This window comes from Hippopotamus amphibius, chromosome 2, assembly GCF_030028045.1.
Source record: "Hippopotamus amphibius kiboko isolate mHipAmp2 chromosome 2, mHipAmp2.hap2, whole genome shotgun sequence".
NCBI classification, from domain to species: domain Eukaryota; kingdom Metazoa; phylum Chordata; class Mammalia; order Artiodactyla; family Hippopotamidae; genus Hippopotamus; species Hippopotamus amphibius.
In genome coordinates, this window is record NC_080187.1 from 110233796 (window position 1) to 110260455 (window position 26660).

Below are 26660 nucleotides of genomic sequence, written 5' to 3' on the forward strand. Positions count from 1 at the left end.
AGGACAGAGTGGGCAAAGGGAATGCTGACCTAAACAAAGAGGTAAGCTGAGGCCAGCTCAGAATTGTCAAAAAAGATGAGTTTCTTTGGGAACAGCAGAGGAATTGCAGTTTGGGACACGAAAACTGCAGCAGGCTACAGGTGAGTCCATGGAGGGTTTGGGGTAGGTTGTATTTAAGGGCAGGGAATGTAAAGAGGGGAGAGTTCATTTAGAGCCAGTTAAAAACAGAGACAGGCTTGGAAGTTCCCCAGGCAGACAAAACCAGTCCAGTCAAACGACAGAGCTCAATACAGCTTATTTTTCGCGACCAACCCGACCTGGGTCATTTTCTTGCTGGTGCCTCTGGAAACCGTAAGCATAACTTCCCGAGGCTGATGATAGGAGGCACCCCCTGACCAACTCTCGATCGTTTAGAAAACAGATCGAATATATCAATATATAAATCATTATACATCAAAATATAAATATAGCAATAACTCAGGCATTTCTGGGAACCACTCTCTCAGTCCTTCAGTTTTGTGTTCCTGAGGGGACAGGCATGAGATTTTCCATTTTATATCCATCAGTTCCATTTTAGGTTGAAATTCTTTCACGAGACAAAGATGGAATTAAACGCATTCCACCGTGACCGCTGAGTCAGGTGAGGCTTGCAGCGGGCTCCAGCCCTGCTTGCACGCTTGCAGAGGCGGGTGCTCTTGGTCTTGTTCCTGTTTCCAGTCATGCAGGTTGAGCCACGAGGAGCGCTCCTGACTTCAGACATTTAGAAATGAGTGTGCTTCTGGCAGCGATAGCCTCCATGGGGTCACAGTCCGTTAAAAATAAAATCTAAAATGTTTTCACCCAGAGAAGAGATGATCTCAGAGAGTGTGTGATGTAGGCCTTGAAGCCCTGACTCCGTGAGATTCTAAAGGCAACCCTGAAGCACAGCTTTTGTGGTCAGAATAATTCCTGAAAGTGACTGGGGCTCCATGAAGGCACAGATCACTCAGCTTTGTGTGCAGGGCTCCAGACGGTCCTGCGTTGGGTGCATACCAGTGTTGACCCAGGTGTGGCATGTGGTCCCATGGAGGACACACATGTAGTGCACGTCTCTGCTTGGAGCCTTCTACGTGCGTGTCCCTCCTGCAGCCTGTTGGGTCCTCCTCTGGAGTTCTCATCTAGCTTGCGTGAATTCTTTTAAATTGTGATAAAAAAACACAACATAAAATTTAGCAGCTTAACCACTTCTGAGTGTACAGTTCAGTGGTGTTAAGTATATTGACGCTGTTGTCCAACCAACTTCCAAAATGTTTTCATTTTGCAAAATTGAAACTATGTACCCCTTAAACAACAACTCCCCATCTTCCCCTTCCCTGGCCCCTGGGAACCACCTTTCCACTCTCTATTTCTATGGATGTGATTGCTCTAGATACTTCACGTGAATCATATAATATTTGTCTTTTTGTGACTGGTTTGTTTCCCTCAACGTGATGTCCTCAGGGTTATCCATGTTGTAGCGTGTGTCCAAATTTCCTTTTGAAGGGCGAATAATGTTTTGTTGTATGGGTGTACGACATTCTGTTTATCCATTGATGGACACGGGTTGCTTCCACCTTTTGGCTCTTGTGAGTAAGGCTCCTTCTGTGAACACAGGTGTACAAACAGCTCTTCAAGACCCTGCTTTCAGGAGTGGAATTGCTGGATCGTATAGCATTATATTTTCAATTTTTTGAGGAACCACCATATTGTTTTCCACAGCAGCTGTACCATTTTACATTCCCACCAACAGTGCACAAGGGTTCCAATTTCTCACATCCTTGCCCAAACTTGTTATTTTCTGTTAAGTGGTATCTCGTGGTTTTGCTTGCATTTCTCTAATGATTAGTGATCTTTGCATGTGTCTGTTGACCATGTGTATTTCTTCTTTGGAGAAATGTCTGCTTTTGTTCTTTGCCCATTTTCTGGTCAGTTCCTTCAAGTCTTCATGAGTCCGCATCCCTGCATGGCCCTGGAATGCCCTGTACTTTCTTCCTGGAGTCGTTACTCCTGGTGGTTCCTTGCCTGCCTGGTGGTCAGGGAAATCAGGAAAACCTCACATTCTTTCCACCTGGGCTCTGCTGGCTCGTGTCTCCCACTCAGGCTGGATTTGGTCCATTTCCCATGGGCAAAAGGGGAGGTGTTTCTGGCGCTATTTAATAGATGTTCGGTGAGCCCTTCCCTCTCTGTGGCCCCTCTCCCTTCTTTCTCTCTTTGCCAAGCCCCATCGTTGAAGTTGACTGTGTTCTGATGCCCTTTGAAGAAACTCCACTGCACAGAGAAAGTGCTGCCCTTACATCCTTGGGCTAAAAACAGTGGTGCCTCTGGAAGTAGTTTCTTCTGACTCGGCAGGGGTCTCAAACCCAAATGCCTACAGGGCTCAAGTGGGTAATATAAATGCCAATAGCATGCTCCACCTAAAGCCTTCCAAATTAAGAGGTTTATTTGTGATGGGCTTCATGGACCAATCAAAGGACCTGATGACAGCTGCCAGTCTTAACCTCGCTTACCTGAAAGGGCGCCCTGGAGCATAGCCCATCTGCCCAGAAGCCAAGCCCTCACTGCTCACAGTGCCCACACACCAGCAGCATCACATTGCCGGGGAGCTGTTAGGAATGCAAAATCCTGCCCCCCTCCACCCGCCCAGCAGACTCAGAATCTGCACTTAACAAGCTCTTTGGGTGGTTTGTGTGCTCGTTAAAGTATGAGAGGGCTGGTCCAAAGGGATTACCTCAGAGTAGACACTCTGAGTAGCTCCTGGCAGCTACCCAAGGAATGGAAACTTATGTTCACACAAAAACCTGTCTACAAATGTTCTTAGTAGCTTTATTTGAAATAGCCCCAAACTGGAAATAACGCAGATGTTCTTCAGTGAATGGATGGATAGACCAACTCTGGTTCATCTATACCATGGAATACTGTTTTGCAAAAAGAGGAAGTAATTATCTCTACAGGCATCAAATTAGATATCTCTCAAAGGCATTCTGTTGAGTGAAAGGAGCCAGTTTCAAAAAGTTATGTAGGGGAGGAAAAAATCTTCTACTCTCTTAGGTTCTGTGACTGGGGCCTGGGAATTAAACTGACAAAAGGCAACAGGAGAAAAGTCATACCGACTTTATTGATGTTGACATTTTTATGTGCATGACGGCATCAGAAAAAAAGTCAAAACCCAAAAATGTGGTCAGGCTTGGGTGCTTATATATCATATAAACAAAGGGTGATAAATTGTGGAGATGTGATTAGACAAAGGAAAGAGGTTTGGGCTTCTAGGGATGGTAGGCTGTGAGAAAGTGACTAGGAAATACATGTGGGAAACAGTAGGTAAGGGTTATTTAGTGAGATTTGTTTATGCAGATTCATCCTGGTGAATCTGTATGACAAGGGTTGTATCTATGGTGACAAGGGTTGTTCTTCCCTTTATGGTCTGAGAGATGGAGGGAGACACCTTCACAAAGGGAAATTTATGTCTTGCTTTTAGGCAGATGAGGGAGGGCAGAGAGCTCTTCTTGTCTCTGTTATTTCTCAGTTATCTTCAGTTCAAAATAATGCTTATGCTAAAGTGGCAGATTTGGGGGTGGCATGTCCTAATCCCTTTCGGTTACATACTGTGTGATTCCATTTCATCTCAAAAAGATAAAACTATAGTGATGGAGAAAGAAGTTATTGTGTGTGTGTGTGTGTGTGTGTAGGGTGTGGTGTGGATGGGACTGTAGAGGGAGAGCATGAGAAGAGTTTTTTGGGCGATGAAACTCTTCTGTATATTGACTGTGGTTGTGGTGAGAGGAATCTATCCTTGTGTTAAAGTGCATAGATCTGACAAAATAAAAGTAATGAAAATGCAAGCAAAACAAAACCCAAAACCCAGTGCTTCAATGAACAACCATTCCAAACAGACATGAGTTCATTTTGTAGGACACATTTCCTAGAGGTGGAATTTGGGGGTCACAGGTGTGTGCCTTTCTAAGTGTCAGATCCAGGTCACGGTCCTGTGTGGAGTTTGTGCCAGTTACACACCTCCTGCCGTGTCTCCACCCTCCCTCAGCCTGGCCTGGCCATTTTGTGATCCGGCCTCGTGGTCTGTGCCAGGGGACAGGGAAAACCATCACGGTTTTTAAATGTCAGGTGACCTTTGTTTCGTGGGGCACTCGCAGGCCAGAGACACACAAGTGGACCATCGGTTGCTGGGATGGTTTTCTACGGCAAAGGTTCATCCACTTGACCTTCAGGTCAACTGAAAGCACAAACTCCCTTCAGCAGCCTGTCAGCATTCTGGTTTTTTTTGATGCATTTGTCATTCAGGACTTGGTGGTGGAGTCCCAAGGCCCCGCCCCTTAGGACCTGGCGATAGCCCACCTGTTGACAGGTCAGATGGCTCCAGGGATTTTAGACGCATCATAGCAGCCCTGGAGTTCTGGTTTCTCTTTCGAGTGTGTCTTTTTCTAGCCCTCCTGTGCACCACAGGGGCCCTCACCTCTGAGAGGCTTCCCAAACTGGTCTGTTTGCCCCTCCAGGGCCTCCCTGAGTGGACACTGCCTCCTCTTCCTGTGCAGGGCTTGGGAGAGCACCATGTCTGTCCTCACCGAGGAGAATGTATCCACTCCAGGAGGCTTGCTGTCATCTTTCCCTCATGAAAACTGCCATCTAGACTTTCTCAGACTCTCTCCTATTTCATGTCCCCTTTTAGCACAAGGCCTTGGGACACAGTCAGGCCCAAAAGGAACTTGGAGAGAGATAACCTGAAAGTTTTCCAGGCCATATCCAGACCCTGCCCTGCACGTCTTACTTCTAGTGGGTCCTGTCTTCCAGCCATCCTCGGCATCCTCAGGGGATGCAGAGCCGCAGGGGGACCCCTTGACTGCCTCGCCTCCCCTGGGTCTTGCGTCTGTGCTCAGTAGACTCGTCATAGATGTCAGGGCCCAGGTTATCTAAACTCTTCCATGCTTTACATTCCTTACACATGAAGGTCATGGTGGGAGGAACAGTAAGGCGGGTGGAGGTAGGGTCCAGTTTTCTGTGTAGGCTGCTGGCGGGTGGAGTTCCAGGAGCCACCTCATTGGATGCCTTGGTCTAACATCCTCATTTTTGCCAAACGTAACCCTCCAGGATGGAGAGTTTCCAAGCCTTTACTCCCCTCAACTTTTACATGGTGTTAGACTTGGCGTCTGTTTTGGTGCGTATTTTAAACAGGGCTGTGGCCCGTTATGAGCTCCTTACTGTTGGCAAGCCAGTGCACGTGGAAGAAAGGCTTCTTTGCATGAATAATGAGTCTCTTTGGAAACAAGCCTGTGAACTTTACTGTGGCCTAGTAACTAAGCATGAAACCAGTCGGGAAAGGTGTTGCAGGTTTGGGGTTGTGTGTTGGAGCTGATGTGTCCACGCTGTGAGCCCCTCGCCCCTTCGCCTCCTTCCGTGTCTCCTTCGCGGTCCAGCCTGTTTCAGTCTCACCAGCCTTCCTTCCGTTTCATGTTTGCATTTTTATTACAGCGGGGAAGCATGGGAAGGTGAGACCACGAAGGTTTTCCTGCCCTTGTGTAAAGGCACATGTTTCCTCCAATAGTTCCAATATCTGTGGGTATCCCCAGTCTCTCTCTAGCCACCAACACCGTCCCAACCTTTCTCTGTAACCCTAGCCAGGGTACCAAGAGGGGGCTGGCCTGCAGGGGCTGTACACACACTGATGATGACAGCGTCTGCCATGATGTCACTCTGAGAAGCCAGATGCTTATGAGAAACAAACACAGACATGGCCAGTGTCATGGAGGAGGAAAGTGAGGCCCCAGGATCGGTCCTGCCCACTCCTCCCCTTCTCCGTTACCACCTGTCCCTGCTGAGGGATCCCAGGATGGGAACACCTGGTGCTGGGGGCTGGTGCTGGGGGCTGGGCTGGTGCTGGGTGTTGGTGCGGCGCCAGCAGCCGAGGGGCCGTCTCATGGAGGAAGAAGCCGTGACCTTGGCCTAGAGGGTGTTCACAGTGGCCCACCAGATTCACCCGGCATCAGGGGCATCTCCCAACTAAGTTGGAAGAGGAGGAAGAATTAGAAAAAGGGGCACAGATGGAAAAAAGAATACGCATCTATTGACTTCTGTGTAAGGCATGCAAAGCACAGTCTGAGAAGTTTGGCATGAATCTGGTCGAATCGGCACCCCAGGCAGTGAGGTCTCCTTACTGCCATCCTGCGTTTAGGGAGCTGGAGATGCCCGCGGGGCGTTTTTCTTGCCCCTAGTTCAAAGCTGGTAAGCGGCCGAGGCGGGATTTTCACGGGCATCTGGCTGTAAGGTTGGGCGTATCCAAGGCACCAGCACCGTTTGAGGGCTCAGCTTCTGTATGTGGAATCGGGACATGGATGAGATTTTATCTAAATTTTATTTCAACTCTAGGCTTGCTGACTCAAAACTGAGAACCTGCAGGAAGATAGGAGGTAGCCTGGAGCTGAACAGAGTCTCTCAGCCTCACACTGTTGACATCTGGGCCCAGTAATTCTTCGTGGTGGGGGCTGCCCTGTGCATTGAAGATGTTCAGCAACATCCCTCGCCTTGACCCCATAGGTGCCTCGGGTGCCCCCCATCTGACAGTCAAACGTCTCCAGGTGTTGCCAGGTGTCCCCTGGCGGTAAAATCCTTTTTATCCATTGAGAACCACTAGAGCAAAAGAAAGGGAACTGGAACAGGAAACAGAAAAGGGGTTCATTACAACTTCCTCTACCCCTCACGCCTGCGGACCCCCCAAAACAAAAAGGAGAAATGCAAAATTAAAGTGAGAGAGAAGGAGGGACTTCCCTGGTGGCGCAGTGGATAAGACTCTGTGCTCCCAATGCAGCGGGCCCAGGTTTGATACTTGGTCAGGGAACTAGGTCCCATGAACATGCTGCAGCGAAGACTTTGATTGTCACAACTAAGGAGCCCTGGAGCTGCAACTAAGGAGCCCACCTACTGCAACTAAGACCAAATCAATCAATCAATCAATCAACAAAAATCTTTAAAAAATAAAAAAAAAATGTTAAAAAAATAAAGTGAGAGAGGAAGAGAGGAGGGGTGTGTGTGTGTGTGTGAGAGAGAGAGAGAGAGAGAGAAAGGAATTGATGTTTTAACTTGGTTGTTCTATTTCAAAATTTCTTCATAAGCAGATCTCCCCACTTAAAGGTGTTTTGTTCCTGTGAAATTACCTGCAGATGAGCAGGAGGGATTTTATTTCCTCTGGCTGGCAGTCTCTCTCTCCTTCATGTATCCCAAAGTCCACCTAGCCTCACAGATACATTATGAGAAGAAATAGGATTTCCTCTGAGTTATGCTTGAGGAAAGTAAAACACAGGCCTAGAAGATTTGATCGGAGGCATCTTGTGCTACCATTTTCCTGGACAAGGAAGGAGAGAGCCAGGGATGTCAGCCAGGGAATGTGTCAGCCTACGCTGTTCTCTTCATCAGGTCACATTTTCCTCCAAATTCAATGACGTAAGATTACTGAGAGTGTAAAGCTGTGAGGACAGAGCCGCGGGATCCCCTGAGTCCCTGAGTCATGTGTGTGTGTCTGTTTCCTGGGTGTCCTGCGTGTGTACCTTCACATGTGTTTTCATAATAATGATGGAGAGAGAGGTTCCCGGGTGCCGTTTGGTTGTTAAAGCAAAAGTGCTCTAAAAATACCAAGCTGAAAGCACACCTGCAGCCTAGAGAGAGAGGAAAGGCGAGTCACCCCTGTGGTAATTACCCATGACATTATTCCATGATTGATTAGTTTAGGGCTTCTGGCTGTGAAAATAAAAAAGCCTTAAAGAACAGCCTGAAACAACCATGATTTATGAGTTTGAGTCTCAATTAGGTAAAACAATGTATCAAAAAATGTCCCTTTTTATAGGGGCAGGGGAAGTAAGTAGTGTCTGGTGATATGATTGCTTAGTTCTTTCAATACATTCTTTCCTTAGAGGAGAAACTTAGAAAAGACAAAGGCATTAATTTATAGAAAAGAATCACAGTTGGCAATTATGTGCATTTTAATGGTTTATATTGCTTTAATCTGCTCAGTATTAGTACTACAATACTGAGATTATAAAATACAAATGTGTATGTTGATGTCGCAGAATCCTTGCTTTTTCGTGGAAGAAATCAGACATTATGCGGTGGCATCCACTGCAGTGGAAGGTATTCAGGAAATAGAGTATTTCTATCAACACTATCTTCAAGTTGTTTGAAACACATGGGGGAGGGGCATGCAGGGACATTCTCAATACTGCTTCATCTCTTTTTGTGCAGTAGATAGTTTGTTATATAATCTGTGAAATCGTTAACATTCTTTTTAAAAAACAGAATTTCCCAGGTGAAGTATTTTATTTTACTCTAAGACACATTAGGTGGGTTTTTTTTTTTTTTTGGAATGGAGAAGGCTGAATGTGCTTAAACGATTCAGAAACAGGCTCACCCTGTTTCCCCGCTAAAGTGATCTGTTTCTTTTGTAGCTTCAGCAGTTGTAAACAGGCCAGCCTGTGTGTGATCAGGAGGGGCTGTGTGCAGTCAGTCCTAATCTCGCTTTGCTCACGCCTGAGTCTTTCATCATCTTTCTGCATGTGACACACAGATTTACTTCATGCTGCAAGCCCGAAATATAGACATTTAAAATTCTTTATCAATGATTAGGGTGACCATAGAAGCTCACAGGGTCCTTTGAGGGCTGGACAAAGAATCCACGAGAAGGGGTTTGGCGCCCAGCACTGGTTAAGTGTTTAAAACTTGTGACAATTGTTATCATTATTATTTACATGCCATGTTTATTACTACCTATTAGATTTAACCATTCTGTCAAACCAATACTGGCTCGATCAGTATTTGGGTTTCCTCTGCTGTGACAGCCAGGGCTGGAACAAGCATCCTTAGAGTTGTGCTTTTGCACCCATAGGGAAGCTGGAGGATAAACTCCTGGCTGTGGAATTGCTGCACAGGGACCTGGTTGGTTTGGGGAGACGGCCTCCTGCTGTGGCAGAGATTCTGAGGCGCCCTGCACACCCTGGTCCAGGCAAGGAGCGCCTGCTTCCTTCCCTTTCCAATGCGACACGTGAACATAAGTCTCCCATTTCAGTTCACCTTCATTGCATTAACACTGTGGGGCTGAGTCTTTTCATAGACTTGTTAGCCATTTGAACTTATTTGCAAACTCTCATGTCCTTCAGTGCTCCGTATCCTTGAGCAGATACTTTACTCATGGTTTCATGTTAGATGCTTAAGTCTTTGATGAGCCAGAATTTACTTTTTCATGAAAGGTTGTAGAGTTTCAGCTTTGTTTTTTACCCAGTGGCTGTCCTGTCCCAACCAGTTGTGGGATTCCTTCCCGTTTACTTGAAAAACTGCCTTGTTTCTTATCGCCATTTCCATATATACTGGGGTCATTTCTGGATTCTCAAATTCCATGTGCTAGTGGGAATAGACATCTCTCCAAAGAAGATATGCTGTATGTATTTTGTTGAGAATTTTGCATCTGTATTCGTAAAAGATGTTGATGTTTAGTTTTGTTTTCTTGTGATGTATATTTCTGCTTTTGGTATCAGAGTAATACTGTCTCATAGATTTGTTCAGAAGTCTCCCCTCTTCTGTTTCCTGAGTCTGTGAAGGATTGGTATTAATTCTTCTCAAAATGTACAGTGGAATTCACCCGAAAAGTCATCTGGTTCTATGCTTTTTTTGTGTGGGGGAAGTTTTTTTTATATATATATATATTTATTTATTTATTGGCTGTGTTGGGTCTTTGTTGCTGCACTCGGGCTTTCTCTAGTTGCGGCCAGCGGGGCTACTCTTACTTGCCGTGTGTGGGCTTCTGATTGCAGTGGCTTCTCTTGTTGCAGAGCGTGGGCTCTAGGCTTCAGTAGTTGTGGCACATGGGCTCAGTAGTTGTAACGCATGAGTGTAATTGCTCAGCAGCATGTGGGATCTTACCGGACCAGGGATCGAACCCATGCCCCCTGCATTGTCAGGCGATTCTTAACCACTGCACCACCAGGGAAGTCCCATGTGGGAAGTTTTTCAGTTGCTAATCAAAACTCTTTACCAGTTAAAGATATATTCAGATTTCCTCTTTCTTCTTGCGTCAGTTTCAGTACTTATGTTTCTGTAGGGATTTGTCAGTTTCATCTACATTATCTAACTTGGTGCACAATGCTCATAGTATTCTCTTATAGTTCATTTTATTTCTGTAAGGTTGGTAGTAATGTCCGCTCTTTCATTTCTGATTTTAATAATTTGAGTTTTCTCCTCTTTCTGTTGGTCACCCTAGCTAAAGATTTGTCAATTTTTTTATCTTTTCGAAGAACCAAGTTACTGTTTATTGATTTTCTCTGTTGTTTTTCTATTCTCTATTTTAAATAAAATAATAGTTTTATTTATTATTAATAATAAATTTTTTGCTGTAATCTTTATTCTTTCTTTTCTTCTGCTAGATTTGTGTGTAGTTTGCTCTTCTTTTATAAGTCCTTGAGGTGTAAAGTTAGGTTATTGATTTGAGATCTCCTTGAGATCTTTTTTAATATAGACATTTAAAGCTATAAAATTATCTGTAAGCCCTGCTTTAGCTCTACTCCATAAGTTTTGTTATGTTGTGTTTTGTTTTCATTTATCTCAAAGTATTTGCTAATCTGTTGTGATTTCTTCTGTGACTCATTGGTTATGTAGGTATGTTTTGTTTAAATTCCACACAGTTCTGAATTTCTCAAATTTCCTTCTTTTATTAATTTCTAGTTTCATTCTTTTGTTAGAGAATATACTTTGCATGATTTTAATCCTTTTAAATTTATTAAGACCTATTGTATGGCCTAGAATATGGTCTATCCTGGAGAATGTTATGTGTGAGCTTGAGAAGAATGTGTCCTACTTTTGGGGTGGAATATTCTGTAGTGTTAGGTCTAATTGGTTTGTAGTATTGTTTAAGTCTTCTGTTTCCTTGCTGATTTGCCTAGTTCTTATATCCATTATTGAAAGTGGAGTATTGAAGTCTCCAGTTATTATTTGTGAACTTTCTATCTTCCCCTCTATTTCTGTAAGTTTTTGCTTTGTGTATTTTGGGGCTTTGTTGTTAGGTGCAGATACATTTATAAAGATTGATGGGTTGACACTCTTATCATTATAAAATGTCCTTCTTTGTTTCTAGTAATGATTTTTGTCTTGTACTTTATTTTGTCTGATACTAGTATAGCCATTTCAACTTTTTTTATGATTGCTGTTTGCATGATATATCCTTTCAGCCTATTTGTGTTTTTGAATATGAAATGTCTTTTGTCTTATTAGATAATTTTTAATCCATTCCACTAATTTCTGTGTTTTGATTTGTCCTTTTAATCCATTTGTACTTAATTTAATTACTGATAAAGTAGGTTTTAATTCTGTCATTTTGCTACTTGTTTTCTATAATGTCATACCTTTTTTGTTCCTCTGTTCCTTGATTCCTACCTTTTTATTTTAAACAGATAGTTCCTAGTGTACTTTAAAGTCCTTTATATTCTCTCTGTATGAAAATTGTTTTCATAGTGGTTGCCATGAGGATTACTATTTGCATGTTACTTTAAAAACATCTTTCAGATTAATACTGACAATTGCAAAAGTAAATATTTTGCTCCAGTATATCAGTCTCCTCTCCTCTCTTCTTGGAACTATTAGTGTGATATAGATTACATCTTTATAGGTTTTAAGTTCATCAACACAGTTATATAATTATAGTTTTATGCAGTAGTCCTTTAAAACAAATAGGAGAAGAAAAGAGTTATAAACAAAAATATGCTTATATTGTCTTTCATAGTATCTATGTAGTTACCTTCCTGGTACTGTTTTATTTTCTTGTATAAATTAGAATTCCTCCAATGTTCCTTCACTTCCTCTTGAATGACTCGCTTTATTATTTCTTGTAGAGCAGTCTGCTAATAACACGTTTTCTCTTTTTTTATTGTTTATTTGAAAGTGACCTAACTTCTTCATTTTTGAAGAAGAGTTTAGCTAGACATAGAATTCTTGATTGTTGGTCTATTTTTCCCAACACTTTAAATATATTTAAATATATCATCACACCGGGTTTCTGATAAGTCAGCTCTTAATCTTATTGAGAATCCCTTGTATATGATGAGTCACTTCTCTTGCTGCTTTTAATATTCTGTCTTTGTTTTTCAACAGTTTGTTTACGATGTGTCTATTTGTGGATATCTTAGAGCTTACCCTACCTACAGTTCCTTGAGTTTTTTAAGTGTGTAAATTAATACTTTCAATCAAATTTTCTAAGTGTTTGGTTATTATTCCTTCAGGTATTTTTTTCTGCCTTTCTCTTCTCCTTCTGGACTCCCGTTATGTATATATTGGTACTTTTGAGTGTCCCATGGGTCTCTTAGGTTCTGTTATTTTTCTTCATTTGTTTTATTTTTTTCTTTCAGACTATACAACCTCTATACCAGTAAAGACAGTAAACTGTCTTCTAGTCCACCGATTCTTTTTTCTACCCTCACAAATTTGTTGCTGAGCCCACTTAGTGAATTTCAGTTATTGCACTTTCAACTGTAGAATTTCTATTTGAGTTTTTTTAATTTGTATCGCTTTATTGATATTCTCTATTAATTGAGGTAAAGTTGTTGTAATTCCCCTTAATTCTTTAGATATTATTTTCTTTAGTTTTTTGAACATGTTTATTGGATGGGCCCCTCAGGGGCTGCTTTTTCTGTTGGGTGTTTTTTTCCTTCCTGTGTATGTGGCATACTTTCCTCTTTCCTCACATGTCTTTGTAGTTCTTTGTTTTAAACTGGTCATTTAGAAAATGTTTCAACAACACTGGTAGCAAATTCTTCAAACCCTTCAAAGTTTTTTGTTGCTGCTGTGGTTTTGTTTTGGTTTCATTTTGGATGTTGTTGGTGTTTTTCCTATTACTGCTCATTTGTTTAGTGGCTTTCCTTTACTAATTCTGAAGTTTCTGTATTCACTCTAATGTGTGACTGCTGTTATCTATTATTTTTTAAAGAACTTTTATTGAGATACAATTGACATACAATAAACTGCTTATATTTAGAGTGTACAATTTGATATTTTTTTCTTATTAGTAACGTATATATGGCAATCCTAATCTCCCAATTCATTCCCCCCCAACCCTCCCCACTTTCCCCACTTGGTGTGCATATGTTTGTTTTCTACATCTGTGTCTCTATTTCTGCCTTGCAAACTGGTTGATTTGGACCATTTTCCTATATTCCGCATATATGTGTTAATATACAGTATTTGTTATTCTCTTTCTGACTCACTTCACTCTGTATGACAGTCTCTAGGTCCATCCATGTCTCTACAGATGTCCCAATTTCATTCCTTTTTACAGCTGAGTAATATTCCATTGTATATATGTACCACATCTTTTTTATCCATTCATCTGTTCATGGACACTTAGGTCACTTCCATGTCCTGGCTATTGTAAATAGTGCTGCAGTGAACATTGGAGTGCATATATCTTTTTGAATTATGGTGTTCTCTGGGTATATGCCCAGTAGTGGGATTGCTGGGTCATATGGTAACTCTAGTTTTAGTTTTGCAAGGAACCTCCATACTGTTCTCCATAGTGGCTGTATCAATTTACATTCCCACCAGCAGTGCAAGAGTGTTCCCTTTTCTCCACACCCTCTCCAGCATTCACTGTTTGTCGATTTTCTGATGATGCCCATTCTAACCGGTGTGAGGTGATACCTCATTGTAGTTTTGGTTTACATTTCCCTGATAATTAGTGATGTTGAGCAGCTTTTCATGTGCCTCTTGGCCATCCATATGTCTTCTTTGGCGAAATGCCTATTTAGGTCTTCTGCCCATTTTTTGATAGGATTGTTTTTTGATATTGAGCTGGATGAACTGTTTATATATTTTGGAGATTAATCCTTTGTTGATTCGTTTGCAAATATTTTCTCCCATTCTGAGGGTTGTCTTTTTGTCTTGCTTATAGTTTCCTTTGCTGTGCAGAAGCTTTAAAGTTTCATTAGGTCCCACATATTTATTTTTGTTTTTATTTCCATTACTCTAGGGGGTGGATCAAAAAAGATCTTGCTGTGATTTATGTCAAAGAGTGTCCTTCTTATGTTTTCCTCCAAGAGTTTTATAATGTCTGGCCTTACATTTAGGTCTTTAATCCATTTGGAGTTTATTTTTGTATATGGTGTTAGGGAGTGTTCTAATTTCATTCTTTTACATGTAGCTGTCCAGTTTTCCCAGCACCATTTATTGAAGAGGCTGCCTTTTCTCCACTGTATATCCTGCCTCCTTTGTCATAGATTAGTTGACCACAGTTTATCTCTGGGCTTTCTATCCTGTTCCATTGATCTATATTTCTGTTTTTGTGCCAGTACCATACTGTCTTGATCACTGTAGCCTTGTAGTATAGTCTGAAGTCAGGAAGCCTGATTCCACCATCTCCGTCTTTCCTTCTCAAGATTTCTTTGGCTATTCAGGGTCTTTTGTGTTTCCGTACAAATCGTAAAATTTCTTGTTCTAGTTCTTTAAAAAATGCCACTGGTAATTTGATAGGGAGTGCATTGAATCTGTAAATTGCTTTCGGTAGTATAGTCATTTTCACAATGTTGATTCTTCCAATCCAAGAACATGGTATATCTCTCCATCTGTTTGTGTCATCTTTGCTTTCTTTCATTAGAGGCATAGTTTTCTGTGTACAGGTCTTTTACCTCCTTGGTTAGGTTTATTCCTAGGTATTTTATTCTTTTTGTTGCAATGGTGAATGGGATTGTTTCCTTAATTTCTCTTCCTGGTCTTTCATTGTTTGTTATCTATTACTTTTTAACTTATTTTTATTTTTTTAAAACCACTTCATAGAGGTATGATTGACATTCAAAAAGCTGTAGGTATTTAATGTATACAACTTGATAAGTTTGGAGATACATATATGCCCATGAAGCCATCACCACAATTTATGCCATAAACATGTCCATCTCCTCCACAAGTTTCCTCCTGCCCTCTTATTTATTGTTGTTATTATTCTTGTGATTAGAATTATTGTTATTGTGTGTGTGTGGTAAGAACACTTAACATAAGTTCCCTTACATTTTTAAGGCTTGATTCCCAGGGTTGACATCTGAGTCTGTATAGTTGTGTGATTAGCCAGTCACTGGTCACGAGATTTTCTTCCACCTTTTGCCAAGAGGATCTTTTGAGAAGCCTGCCATCAAGCATCTGCCTTAACTGTCACTTCTTGATCACACCAGAGACGAGGGACTGGTGTCGTTTCTTTCCCAGGTCTTTCTTGGGCACGTGCATATCCTTCTGTGTGTGCACAGCCTTTTTGATCCTGGAAATACATCGGCTCTTTTGAAGTTTTCTGAGGTTCTCTAGTTCTCCTGGATTTCCTTTTAAATTCTGGCCTTGGCTCAAGTTTACTGCAGTTGTAGTCACAGCATTAGGCAGCTGAGGTGTTGCCAGCAGTTTGTTGTTGTTTGGGTAACGCCCGAGTACGGGCATCACCTGCCACCCTCCCCACGACCCCAGGCCAGCTCAGCTCTGAGTCAAACCTAGAGATTTCCCAGGGTGCTGCAAGTCCAGACAAAATAGTTTCTATGGGATGGCACTTTTAACAGAGCTTCAAAAGCTTCAGATCTGCCAGCCACCTGCAGGGCTGCTGGGGAGGGAGGGAAGATGGTCCCAGCCCACGGTAAACAAGCACAGCTCCACCGTCTTGCCAAGGTTCCGTCATTTCTCTTGGATAGATGATTTCTCAGTTCATTCTGTGGCCTCTGTTCATTATCTGAGTCCTTAAATGGTTGGTTTTAGTTGTTGAGCCTGCATCTTTGCCATTTTGGAGGGAAAGTGAGTTCATCAATGTCCTCATGCCGCCATTCTGGAAATCGATTCTCCGGCACATGTGAGTCTGGCCTCTGCACTTAGCCGGGTGCATGTGAGATGCACCCACTGTGAGGTGTGTATCAACAGCTGGCCCTTTTTATGCTTGAGTAGCTCATGATATGGTTTTAAAATTGTAATAGTTTTTTTTAATTCATTCGGAGTTGTAAAGATACGTATGCTCGTTTAAAAGGGCATGTTGTCAGAGAGATTGTGAAATGTGAACCTGGTGGAGCTCCTTGGGGCATTGCCAGGAATCTCAGGTCTGAGCGCCTTCAAGCAGGGTAGTGTTCACTAGTGGTTTGGAGGAGCAGGGGTCGAGCCCTGCAGCCCGTCCCAGGGCAGCAGAATTGTGGCACTATTGTCTGCCTCTGGGAAGAGGAGCTGACACATGCAGGAGGAGGCGCTGGGGGGGTGGGCACTGGCCACGCCTGGAGCAGGTATGAGCTCCATCCTCAGGACTTCTCCTCACATATGAGCATAACGGCTCCAGGACACTGCCAGCGTTGCTTATTCCTCACATGGTCATGGAGTGCCTCCCACATGCCAGCCTTCCAGGTGGTGGACAGCAGACGGTCACCCAGAGCCTGACATCATGGAGGCCACCATCTTCTGATGTGCGACAGACACGGACAGGAAAGGCCGCGTGGGGCCCTAGATGTTTTCTATGAGGGCTTCCAGGGGAGGCCTTGTTTATGAGCAAACCTTGGAACAGAGGAAGTAAGGGGTGAGCTACAGGGAGGTCTGGGGAAGAGTTTTCCAGGCAGAGGGAAAAAGAAATGCAAACCCCAGAGGGAGAGGGTCTGGAACCGTTCCTAGAGAGTGAAGGGGAAAGGAGCTGAGGTGAGGTCAGGAGTGTGTGTGTGTGTGTGTGTGTGTGTGTGTGTGTGTGTGTGTGAGTGTGCGCGCACGCGCACGTGTCCACACATGTACACACACTCACATGTGGAGGCGCTGGAGAAGGGGCTCTGGCTGCTCCTCTGAGAAGATGCAAGGTACTGGAAGTTGCTGATCATGGAAGCAGTCATTCGTTCAGTCACCAAATGAGCCACTACCAGGCTGTGCTTCAGGTGCTGGGGCTAGAGCAGTGAGCAGACAGGCAGGACCTCCTGCTCCCAGGAAGAGGAGACAGAAACATAAACTAATGAACAGATCATCTCTTGGAAGTGCTAAGGGGAGAAGAAAACTGGGAAGCAGGTGAAGTGGCAGGATTGTGTGCACAAATGTGGAGGGAAGTGTTTGGATAACATTCAGGCAGGCCTTGTTCGAGCAGGTAGCATTACATGAGAGCAATCAAAATGGAAGCAACGTGGTAAGCTTTGTGTAAGTATAATATACATAGATAAAAGTGCAGAAATCCCCACATCACTAAACCCGTCGGCAACCTCTCCGAAACCTGTCTCCTGCTCCTTCCTGGCCAGCACGCCCAACGTAACCAGTCTTCTGACCTCCATCACTGCAGATGCCTCTGCCCGTTTATGAACGTGGTGTAAGCGGGATCATACAATACAGGGTCTTGTGTGTGTGTATTTTCTTCCACTCAGCCTTATGTTTTTGAGATTCACCCCTGCTGTCTCAAGTGATGATGTTTGAGGCTCCTTTAAGAGGTGCACGTGTGTCTGCTGCATGGATAGCAGCAGGGAGGGGAGGGTGGACCCAGGGAAGCTTGGGGGAGGGGGAGCTGTCACGTGGTCCAGCAGAGCCGGAGCTCCTGGGACTGGATGTGAGCAGGGAGGGGTGAGGAACGTTTCATTCTGATGTTTTTTGAAGACAGAGCAAACAGCGTTTCTTGATGGAATGTACGTGAGATATGAGAGGAAAAGGAGTCAGAACCAGGATATGTGTCCTTAGCCCGTGGAAGGCTGGTGTCAGCATTTAGGGAGGCCGGTGACTGCAGGGGAGCGGTCTGGAGGAAAGCTGAATTTGTGTATGCACAAGCTGAGTGTTATGTGTCTATTAGATGTGCAAGTGGACATGTGAGCAGGTCCTCCAGTTTCTGAGGCTGGCTTTCCGCGGAGAGGTCCGGCTTGGAAAGGTGCACTGGGGAGTTGTGGGCATTTTGCTGTCGTTTAAAGCCAGGTCATCAAGGGAACAGGTACAGAAAGAGAGGGAAAGCTCTGGGGCACTCTAGCATTTATGGGGCCAGTGATGAGGAGACTTTCACAAGGGACACTGAAGCGGGAGAGGATCCAAACCTGGAAGGTCAAGTGGAGGGGGCTTGCGGACTATGTACATCGTATAAAATGGGCAGCCCTGTGTAAACGCTGAGCCCCGTCATTACCAAAAATGGTCAGACCGACTGCTCCAGATCCCACCACGACATTCCCGCGGGCCTGCCATGCCACTTTGGGAAGAGTGGTGGTGGTGTAAATATTATGAGAAAGAAGGAATGCCAGCCTGAGAGGAAGGGGTCTGGGAAGGTGCCACGGCTGCTGCCGGAAACTTAGGGAGATGAAGCTCAGAGGACAGCAGTGTCTCCAGCTGAAGCCACAGGGGGACGTCTTCAGAAGGAAGGAGTTGGGGTGCTAGAGTCATTAGCAGGTTGTTGCAGCACGTGGGCAAGCCCATCCCCGACACCTCTGTACTTCGTCCAGATGCCTTGTTTCTTCTTTCTCATTGAGGCTTTCTCTGCCTCTGTCAGCCTGCCTCCCCGCAGTTGCAAAAGTCACTTTCAAATCAGCACGAAGTATAAAGAAGCTTTGAAGATAAGTAACACTACTTGAGTTGTGTCCCCCCAAAATAGATATAATGGAGTCCTAACCCCCAGTATCTCAGAATGTGACCTTATTTGGAGATAGTGTCTTTATAGAATTAAATTAAAATGAGGTCACTGGGGGGGTGCCCAGTCCACTGTGACTGGTGTCTCTGCACAGAGAGAAGACCATGTGAAGACACAGGAAGAAGCTGGACATCTACAAGCCAGGGACACAGACTGCAGGAGAAGCAACTCTGCCAACACTTTGATCTTGGACTTCCGGCCTCCAGAACCATTGTTTAAGCCACCCAGGCTGTAGCACTTTGTTGGGGCAGCCCTAGCAAACTCGTACAGGAGCTACCTTGAAAAAAATCACTGCTTTGATTGTAACAGATGTGTATCCTTGTTTGTTTCCATGAACTCCACGTGATCACTGCCAGCAAATCTTCTGCTTTCAAATATGCCAACTGGTTGACCTGCACTGAGGATGAGAGCAGCTTCTGGCTGCACAGGCTGGACATGGACTCCTGGTTGTAAGAGGCTGCTGTAAACCTTTAGAACCCTTTCCCTCTGGGTCTCATTCACTCTACCCTGAGGTTTCTCCAGGCAACCCTGGGTTCCAAGGCCACTGCACCTACAGCTGAGGAATTTAAAACTCTCCCTGAAGCGAATAAAAATTGCTCTTAACGAGGGAGTAATATTTTCTAACATTATCATGGGACAATACACAGTTTCTTTTTCTAATAAGGTTTGTTTTTTTTTAATATCTTTTCCCTCCTTACCTTTAATTAAACACCTTCCAGAGGTTCAAGGTGTAAAAGTGATTCCTTGTGTGCATGGGAATAATTGATACTCAAAGAGTCTTCTGTAAAACCAAATGGAGGACTTCCCTGGTGGCGCAGTGGTTAAGAATCCATCTGCCAATGCAGGGGACGTGGGTTCTATCCCTGCTCCAGGAAGATTCCACATGCTTCAGAACAACTAAGCCCGTGTGCCACAACTACTGAGCCTGCGCTCTAGGGCCCCAAGCTACAAGTGTTGAGCCCACATGCCACAACTACTGAAGCCTGTGCACCTAGAGCCCAACAAGAGAAGCCGCTGCAATGAGAAGCCCGTGCACCACAATGAAGAGTAGCCCCCGCTCACCACAACTAGAGAAAGCCCATGTGCAGCAATGAAGACTCAATAGGCCAATAAATAAAAAAATAAAATAGAAAACAAAATGGAAACAGAATGGGCTTGGAGTACTTAGCCAGCACTTCTGTTTGCTCCTTTTCTGCCAGATTTGCAGCAGTAGCAAGCGGGCACATCAGTGGAATCAGGCCACGGAGCTCGTGTCGCAGTGAAGGGTGTCAGGGTCTCGCCCTTTCAGCTGCGTCTGTTATGGGTGGGGGCTCCCAGCCTCCCGGCTCTGCCAGGCCCCCTGCTGCCGCAGCCGGGGGATCTAGGTGTTGGGAAAGAGAGAAGGTCGATGAAAGGCCCCAATTCAGCCTCCTGAGCGGTTTCACTCTCCCTTCAACCAGCAATTCACTTGGCCCTTGACAGTGGAACCTTTGTTGGGGGTTTAGGGGCTGGCTGTGGCAGAGGTAGGAAAAGCGTTCTGACAGCAGTGTTGGAGGGATGTGGGCCTGTGCTTGGACCTCATCTGGGGGCTTGATATTTTTGCTGTAGAAGTAGAATCAAAGCAAAGAGACACTGGTTACTCCATTTCCAAGCTGTTGGAGCTTATTTCATATTTCCAGAGCAGAGTTAGGTCAGCCCTTTAAGGAATGTCGACCCAGAGGCTAATGTTTACTCAACTCAAAGTTCGAAATAACGAAATGAAAAATTACAAACTGTTAAGACTACTGCCGATGAGGTACTGGCAGCTCACCTTGAACGCCTTGTGGTTTTCTAGCTGGCCATTGAGACACACAGTGTAATGTTTTAATAAGCGCATTCCCAGAAACATTATCGAGTCTCTTTACTGTGGACACACTTTCTCTGGCCCAGTTCCCAGGCTAATGGACTCACCTTTTAGGATTTTATACGCTGCTCCTTTCCAGTTATGAATTTTTTTCCTTAACTGTTGCATTTCCAGCATCGCGGATGTTTTTGATTTGATGTGTTGCTGAGCTAAGTGATCGTTCTGGAACACACGACGGGCGTTTCCACTTGCGGTGGATGTGCTGACTCTTCACGCAGCACAACTCATCATAAAATCCACGCTTGCCCTTCCAGAGGCTCCCGGCCTGCCGCACAGTCTCCCTTCCAGGCTGTGGGCCTTTTCCCATGTTCCCTGACTGCTGTTCGTTCTCATATTCTGAAAATTATACCTTCATTAAGTTACACCAAATCCAAGAATGCCAAGCTTTGGTGAATGAAATCCCCTCACTAATTAAAAGGAGGCTGCTTTGAAGTTGTCCAAATAGGCCAGAGACTGCATCTAATTAAATCACAACAAGTGTACTGATTCAGATCAACAGGTAGAGATTAAGGGATGAATAGTCTGAATAACAAAACATTTTTTAAAGAGAAACACAAATCAAAAACAGAGTAGCACATGGACTCAAGTCCAAGGGTGTGGGTTGAACTTCATTAGTAAACTCTCTCTTAATCATGTCTTTGCTCTTAACGAGAGAGCTGTGTTCTAATACCAGTGAAGGAGCCTCGAAATGCGAACAGACTCACTTGTACTTTGCAGATATAAATTTCTCTTATCTTATCGATTCCTTAAATCAAGACGTCAGCTTAGAGGATCGTGTTGAGAGAAGGTTTGCAGAAGGTCTTATTTGACTGAGGTACAGTTTCTGTTTACTCAGAATTTGCACACATTTGGGCCGGGCATGCATCTCCAGCTCTCACAGGCTGGTGGGAAACCCTGACTTCTTAACAAGCCCAGAGACATCAACAATGCATCCTTTCATCTGGTCTTTCTGCAGACACCAATTGGTTCAGCCCTGAATATACAGGACATTGATAAGTGCTGCTAAGAGTAACACTAAGTACCGGGTTAGGAGCTGATATCACCATGCCATGATAATTAATGTAAAATTTAGCTCAAAACCCGACATTCTCAAAAGTAATTTAATTGCTGAGCATTCACTGGCAGGCTATTGAATCTTTGAATAAACTATAACAGAGCCCTTGAACCTGTGTCGTATTCTGTTCGTAGGTAGTGCTCACGGCTGGCTTGCACCATTAAGGCCGTTTGGAGATAGCATCTTTCTTAAAGCTCTTCTTTACTTGTGAGCCTTGGTTAAGAGCTTGACCAATGTGGTAGAGTGTGTAATTGTTCTTCAATAAACTTTTTAGTGTGTGAAGGTAGGACAGAGAGTTTGCATATTCCTCACGCTCTGTTTCCTCTTAGTGTTAACTCTTATATTAGTGTGGTACATGTCATAGCAGATGTGCCAAGCTCAAGACAGTATTGTTTACTAAAATCCATACTATTCATCTTTCTTTGGACTTTACCAAAGAAAGTAAAGTGGATATCTTTGGATATCTTTTTTTTTTTCTGGCCTAGGATCCCACCCTGGTTACCACATTGTAGGTAGTCTTTGCCCTAGGCTTTAAAGTGTAATTTTGACCTGGATCAAACTATGCACTTAAAGTATCATTGCATGGAAATGAGCCACACTTAAATTTTTTTCATATTAAATGTTCTCCTTTCTTTAAACATCAAAAAACTAATAAGGAGCTAATAAATCACCACTAACCAATTGAGGTTACCAAAGGTTTGAGTTTTCCAGTAGCTTTATGTTATCTCTCTCTGTGTATTTTTACAGTGAAGATCACCCATGTCCAGTGGAAAAAGCTAGAGCATCGTGAATTCACATTCTTGATGGACACATGTGGCATTAGTAGCACAACGTTTAGTGTTTTACCAAAATGAAGGACCTGTAATTTGCTCCTAGTAGTAGCCTGGTTTTCAGGAAACAATAGTTAGGTCCTGAGGAGTTAGGGCAGCGGAGTCCTCCCAGAGCTTTTTCTCTCTTTAGCTCTTCCCCATCTCCAGTCGGTCAGCTGGAGTGAGGGTACCAGCACCATGTAAACCCAAGGGGGTCTTTGTGTGAAGAAGCACTCAGGACAGCCATGTAGGAGATGTGACTGGACTCACACCACCTTGGACCAATCGCGGACTGATCTGGGCTGGCAGTGATTGCCAGGAGGGGTCACAGGGTGAAGAAGGTGGATAGAGGTCATTCGTTCAGCCCTGGTGACCTGCAGGAGAATGTAGTAGTTGGGAGAAAGCAGATGACACGAGTTACCAATGCTGCATCCATTTTGGTGGCCCCTGAACACGCGGTGATGAAATCCTTCCTTATTCCTTCCTGTGATGAACCATGTTTTATCTGCAGCAGGGACGTGAACGTATGCTGGTCTCTTCCGCTTGAGACTCTCAGCTCCTAAACCGTCACATCTTTGGATCAGTCATCCTGGTTCTCTAGCTTTTCATTTGTTCTCTGTCTTCCATCCTTTAGTCATAGTGTCTCCCAGGCATCCTCCACATCCTGTCTACTTGGGCAGCCAAAACCTCCCCACAGGGTCTGGGCAGTGGTCTGATGTGCTGATGTAGCATTTAATGGCCTTTGATAATTATGTAGTACAGTGTGCTTCTCTCCAACCTTCTTTTTTTTTCTTTTTGGGGATGAAATTTTAAAAATCTAATAAAATCAATGTTTGTTCAAAAGGCCACATGTTGTATGATTCCATTTATATAAAATGGCCAAACAGATAAATCCATAGAGACAAAAAGCAGGTTAGTGGTTACAGGGTCTTGGGGAGGTGGGATTCCGGGGAACTGCTAATGGGAACAAGGTTTCTTTTGGAGGTGATGAAATATTGCAGAATTACATAGTGGAGATGGTTGAACAACCTTGTGCATATATTAAAAAACCACTCAATTATAGATTTTAAAATGCGGAATTTTGTGGTATGTGAATTATGTCGATTAAAAACTTGATGCTTGTTCATTGTAGAGATGTTGAAAAATAGAATAAAGGAGGACATTTAAATTACCTATATAATTTCGGATAATTAGTAGTGGATTTTAACATGTGGGTGGCAGTTTTTGCTGCTTCTGTTTTGTGTTTGTTTTGTTTTATTTCTTTGGGTTGTTCCTGACCCTTTTAGAGCCAGGAGAAATCCTGTTGGAATCTGCTGAGACACCAGACCCTGGTCTCACTATACTCCAGGTTCACATTTGCCCCTGTTACATTTTTACATTGTAAATTTTAGGAGGTGCAGCATCTTGAGAAAAGATGGCCATTCTGCACTGTAGGAGAAAGAAGATTGTTAACTTCAGAATGTAAATGGTGCCCTTATTTCTCAGTTAGGAAGCAACAACAGGGCCTAGTTTTGCTGGAACTTAAGGTGTCAGTTCTAAGGACCACGGGGAGTGGATATTGTGAATTTACTCACACATTTGACTTGCAGAGGAAATGGGCAGGATCTTAGCCTCTGCATATTTTCACATCTAAGTCCCAAAGCTTGGGGTCCCTGATATTAGCCTGGCGGGTTACTTGAAACTTACCCATTTTTCCAAATATGTAGATGGTACTCTCTTGCTCAAATACCCAAACTAATTTTTTTTTAGTTAATTAATTTATTTATTTATTGGTTGCATTGGGTCTTTGTTGCTGCACGTGGGCTTTCTCTAGTTGCAGTGAGCAGGGGCTACTCTTCGTTGTGGTGCACAGGCTTCTCATCATGGTGGCTTCTTTTGTTGTGGAGCACGGGCTCTAGGCACATGGGCTTCAGTAGTTGTGGCATGTGTGCTCAATAGTTGTAGCTCACGGGCTGTAGAGCGCAGACTCAGTAGTTGTGGTGCACAGGCTTAGTTGCTCCGTGGCATGTGGGATCTTCCCAGACTAGGGGTCGAACCCGTGTCCCCTGCATAGGCAGGCGGATTCTTAACCACTGCACCACCAGAGAAGTCCCACCCAAACAAAATTTTACCGAGGGTAAAACTTTAAGGCTGAAAGAAACAAAAAATCAGATCCCAGCATATGTACTGACCAGGGCAACATATTCAGGGAGGATCTTAGCATTTCTAACCTCACTTTGCATGTCTGTGTGGGGTGGCATCTGCTCACTAGTCAGCAGAAGCATTCGGATCCCCTGCGGCTCTTCTCCCACAAAGAGTGTGCATGTCCACACCCCGGCTCGGATGCACGTGCAAATACTTACGCTTCCAACCTAAAAGGTGCCCTGGAAGAGCCAGGAATCTTTTGCACAGTGGAATTGGGCTAATGGTGCTTATTTTTCTTCAGAGTGTATATTTATTTGACTGTTTCACACCATTTATCAATTTCTAAGCAGTTAATAATTTTTATGCCTCTTTCAGATGTGTGTATATAGTACAAGTGTGTTTGATTTCCTGTGGTCTCTCTACATTTAAACAGTACTGAGTGATGGTATGTGTAACATGCCAATTTAAAATTTCAAACCCAAACTGAACTGCATTGATTGGCTTACACAGCTCATGCTCTTCTCTGTCCTGTAGCAGCCCTGGACTGTGTCTAGGTTTTAGTGCTGGGACCATTAGCCCTCACTTAGAGATGCAGCCTCTGATGTCCTCCAGCTGTTTACAGTCCCGACGAAAATTAAAATATATGCAACTATGAATTCAGGGAATGCTGTGATTGCCATAGGAGAGGTATGAGGTTCGGGGAGTAGTATTAAAAGATGTTACTTCTGAATGGCTGATCGAGGACATTGTATGAAAGCTGGTACAGGTGCATGGCTTCTGACAGGTGGCTAAGTTGGGACTAGAAGACACAGAAAGAAGGAATCTTCCATAACTGAATGTGAAAAGCCATGAGCCCGTTCAGCAATAATCTCCCCTGATGGTTGCTTGGGAACTGGACCTAAATTCTAAGGGCGTTGGAAGCTGATGCGTCACCTGGAGTGTCCTGTGATTTAGGAACAAGCAGGGAAAGAGAATCAGCTTAGGCACACAGGTGCCCTTAAGTGTAAACCAGCCAGTGTTTGTTTAGCTAAATAATTTCAAGCATCTTATGTACCTGGTTCTGTCTGAAAATCACTTGTACTCCACTTTTAGACACCAGGTTTTTTGAGCAAGACCTCATCTTAAGGGGGGATCTGAAGTGTCCGGGGGCTTTGTTAGTTTTCGTCTCTCACTTGAGAGACAAATGGGGTGACCCAATAAACTGCTTTTAATAAATTTTTAAAAATGTGGTAAATACACATGACGTGAAATGTATCATCTTAACCATTTTAAATGCACAGTTCAGTGACACCAAGTACTTTCACGTTGTCGTGCAACCATCACCATTATCCAGCTTCAGAACTTTCTCATCTTCCCAAAATGAAACTCTGTTCCTATTAAACAAACACTAACTGCCTGTTCTGCCTCCCCACAGCCCCTGACACCTACTATTCTACTTTCTGTGTGAACTTGACTACTCTAGGTGGCTCATAAATCATATAGTATTTGTTTTTCTGTGGTCGGGCTGTTTCACTCAGCATAATGACTTCAAGATGCACCCATGTTGTAACATGTGTCAAGATGTTCTTCTGTCTAAGTTGCATCATTTTCCTTTGTATGTGTGTCCCACTGTTTGATAGACCTTGAGGCCATAAACCCAGATTCATCTGGATGTGTTGTCAGAGTCACCCTTGGCTACTCCATTTCTACCCCCATGCCCCACCTCCAACCAGTGGGACCCAAGGTATAGGGTGAAAGTCTTGAAAGTAAATAAAGTGCATTGGGATACAGAGAAGGGTCTATACAAGGCCCTGAAGGGTTTCTAGGTCATCAGTCATACCTGCTCATCCTTCCCTGGTATTCCAGGAACCGGGGGGTTGGGAGTGTGGGGGGTGGTGCTTGGCTTTGTGCTATACTCCCACTTGAGCGACCAGATCTGTTCTTGCCCTTGGTGTTTCTGACTTTAGGGGTGGCTCTGCCCCGGCACTCTCAGGGGTGAGGTTGCGATTGTCACAAAGGTGAGAGACTTCTGTTTTACAGTTGCGGGTAGATCAGTTCCTGGCTGCTGGCTGCCAGTGGGTCTAGGGGCCAGGAGGCGAATGAGCTGCTGAAGAAACTCTCCAATTCTGAATTTATTCGGAATTACCAGGGACCTCTATCTGGGGGGCCACCTGCTGACTCTGGCTCTAG

At 43.9% G+C, this 26660-nt stretch overlaps 1 protein-coding gene across 1 annotated transcript in view; it reads left to right on the plus strand.

The window, feature by feature from the left end:
* Positions 1-26660, plus strand: part of ROR2 (receptor tyrosine kinase like orphan receptor 2) — a 227147-nt gene that overhangs the window by 147959 nt on the left and 52528 nt on the right. The gene's annotated exons all lie outside the window — the stretch shown is intronic.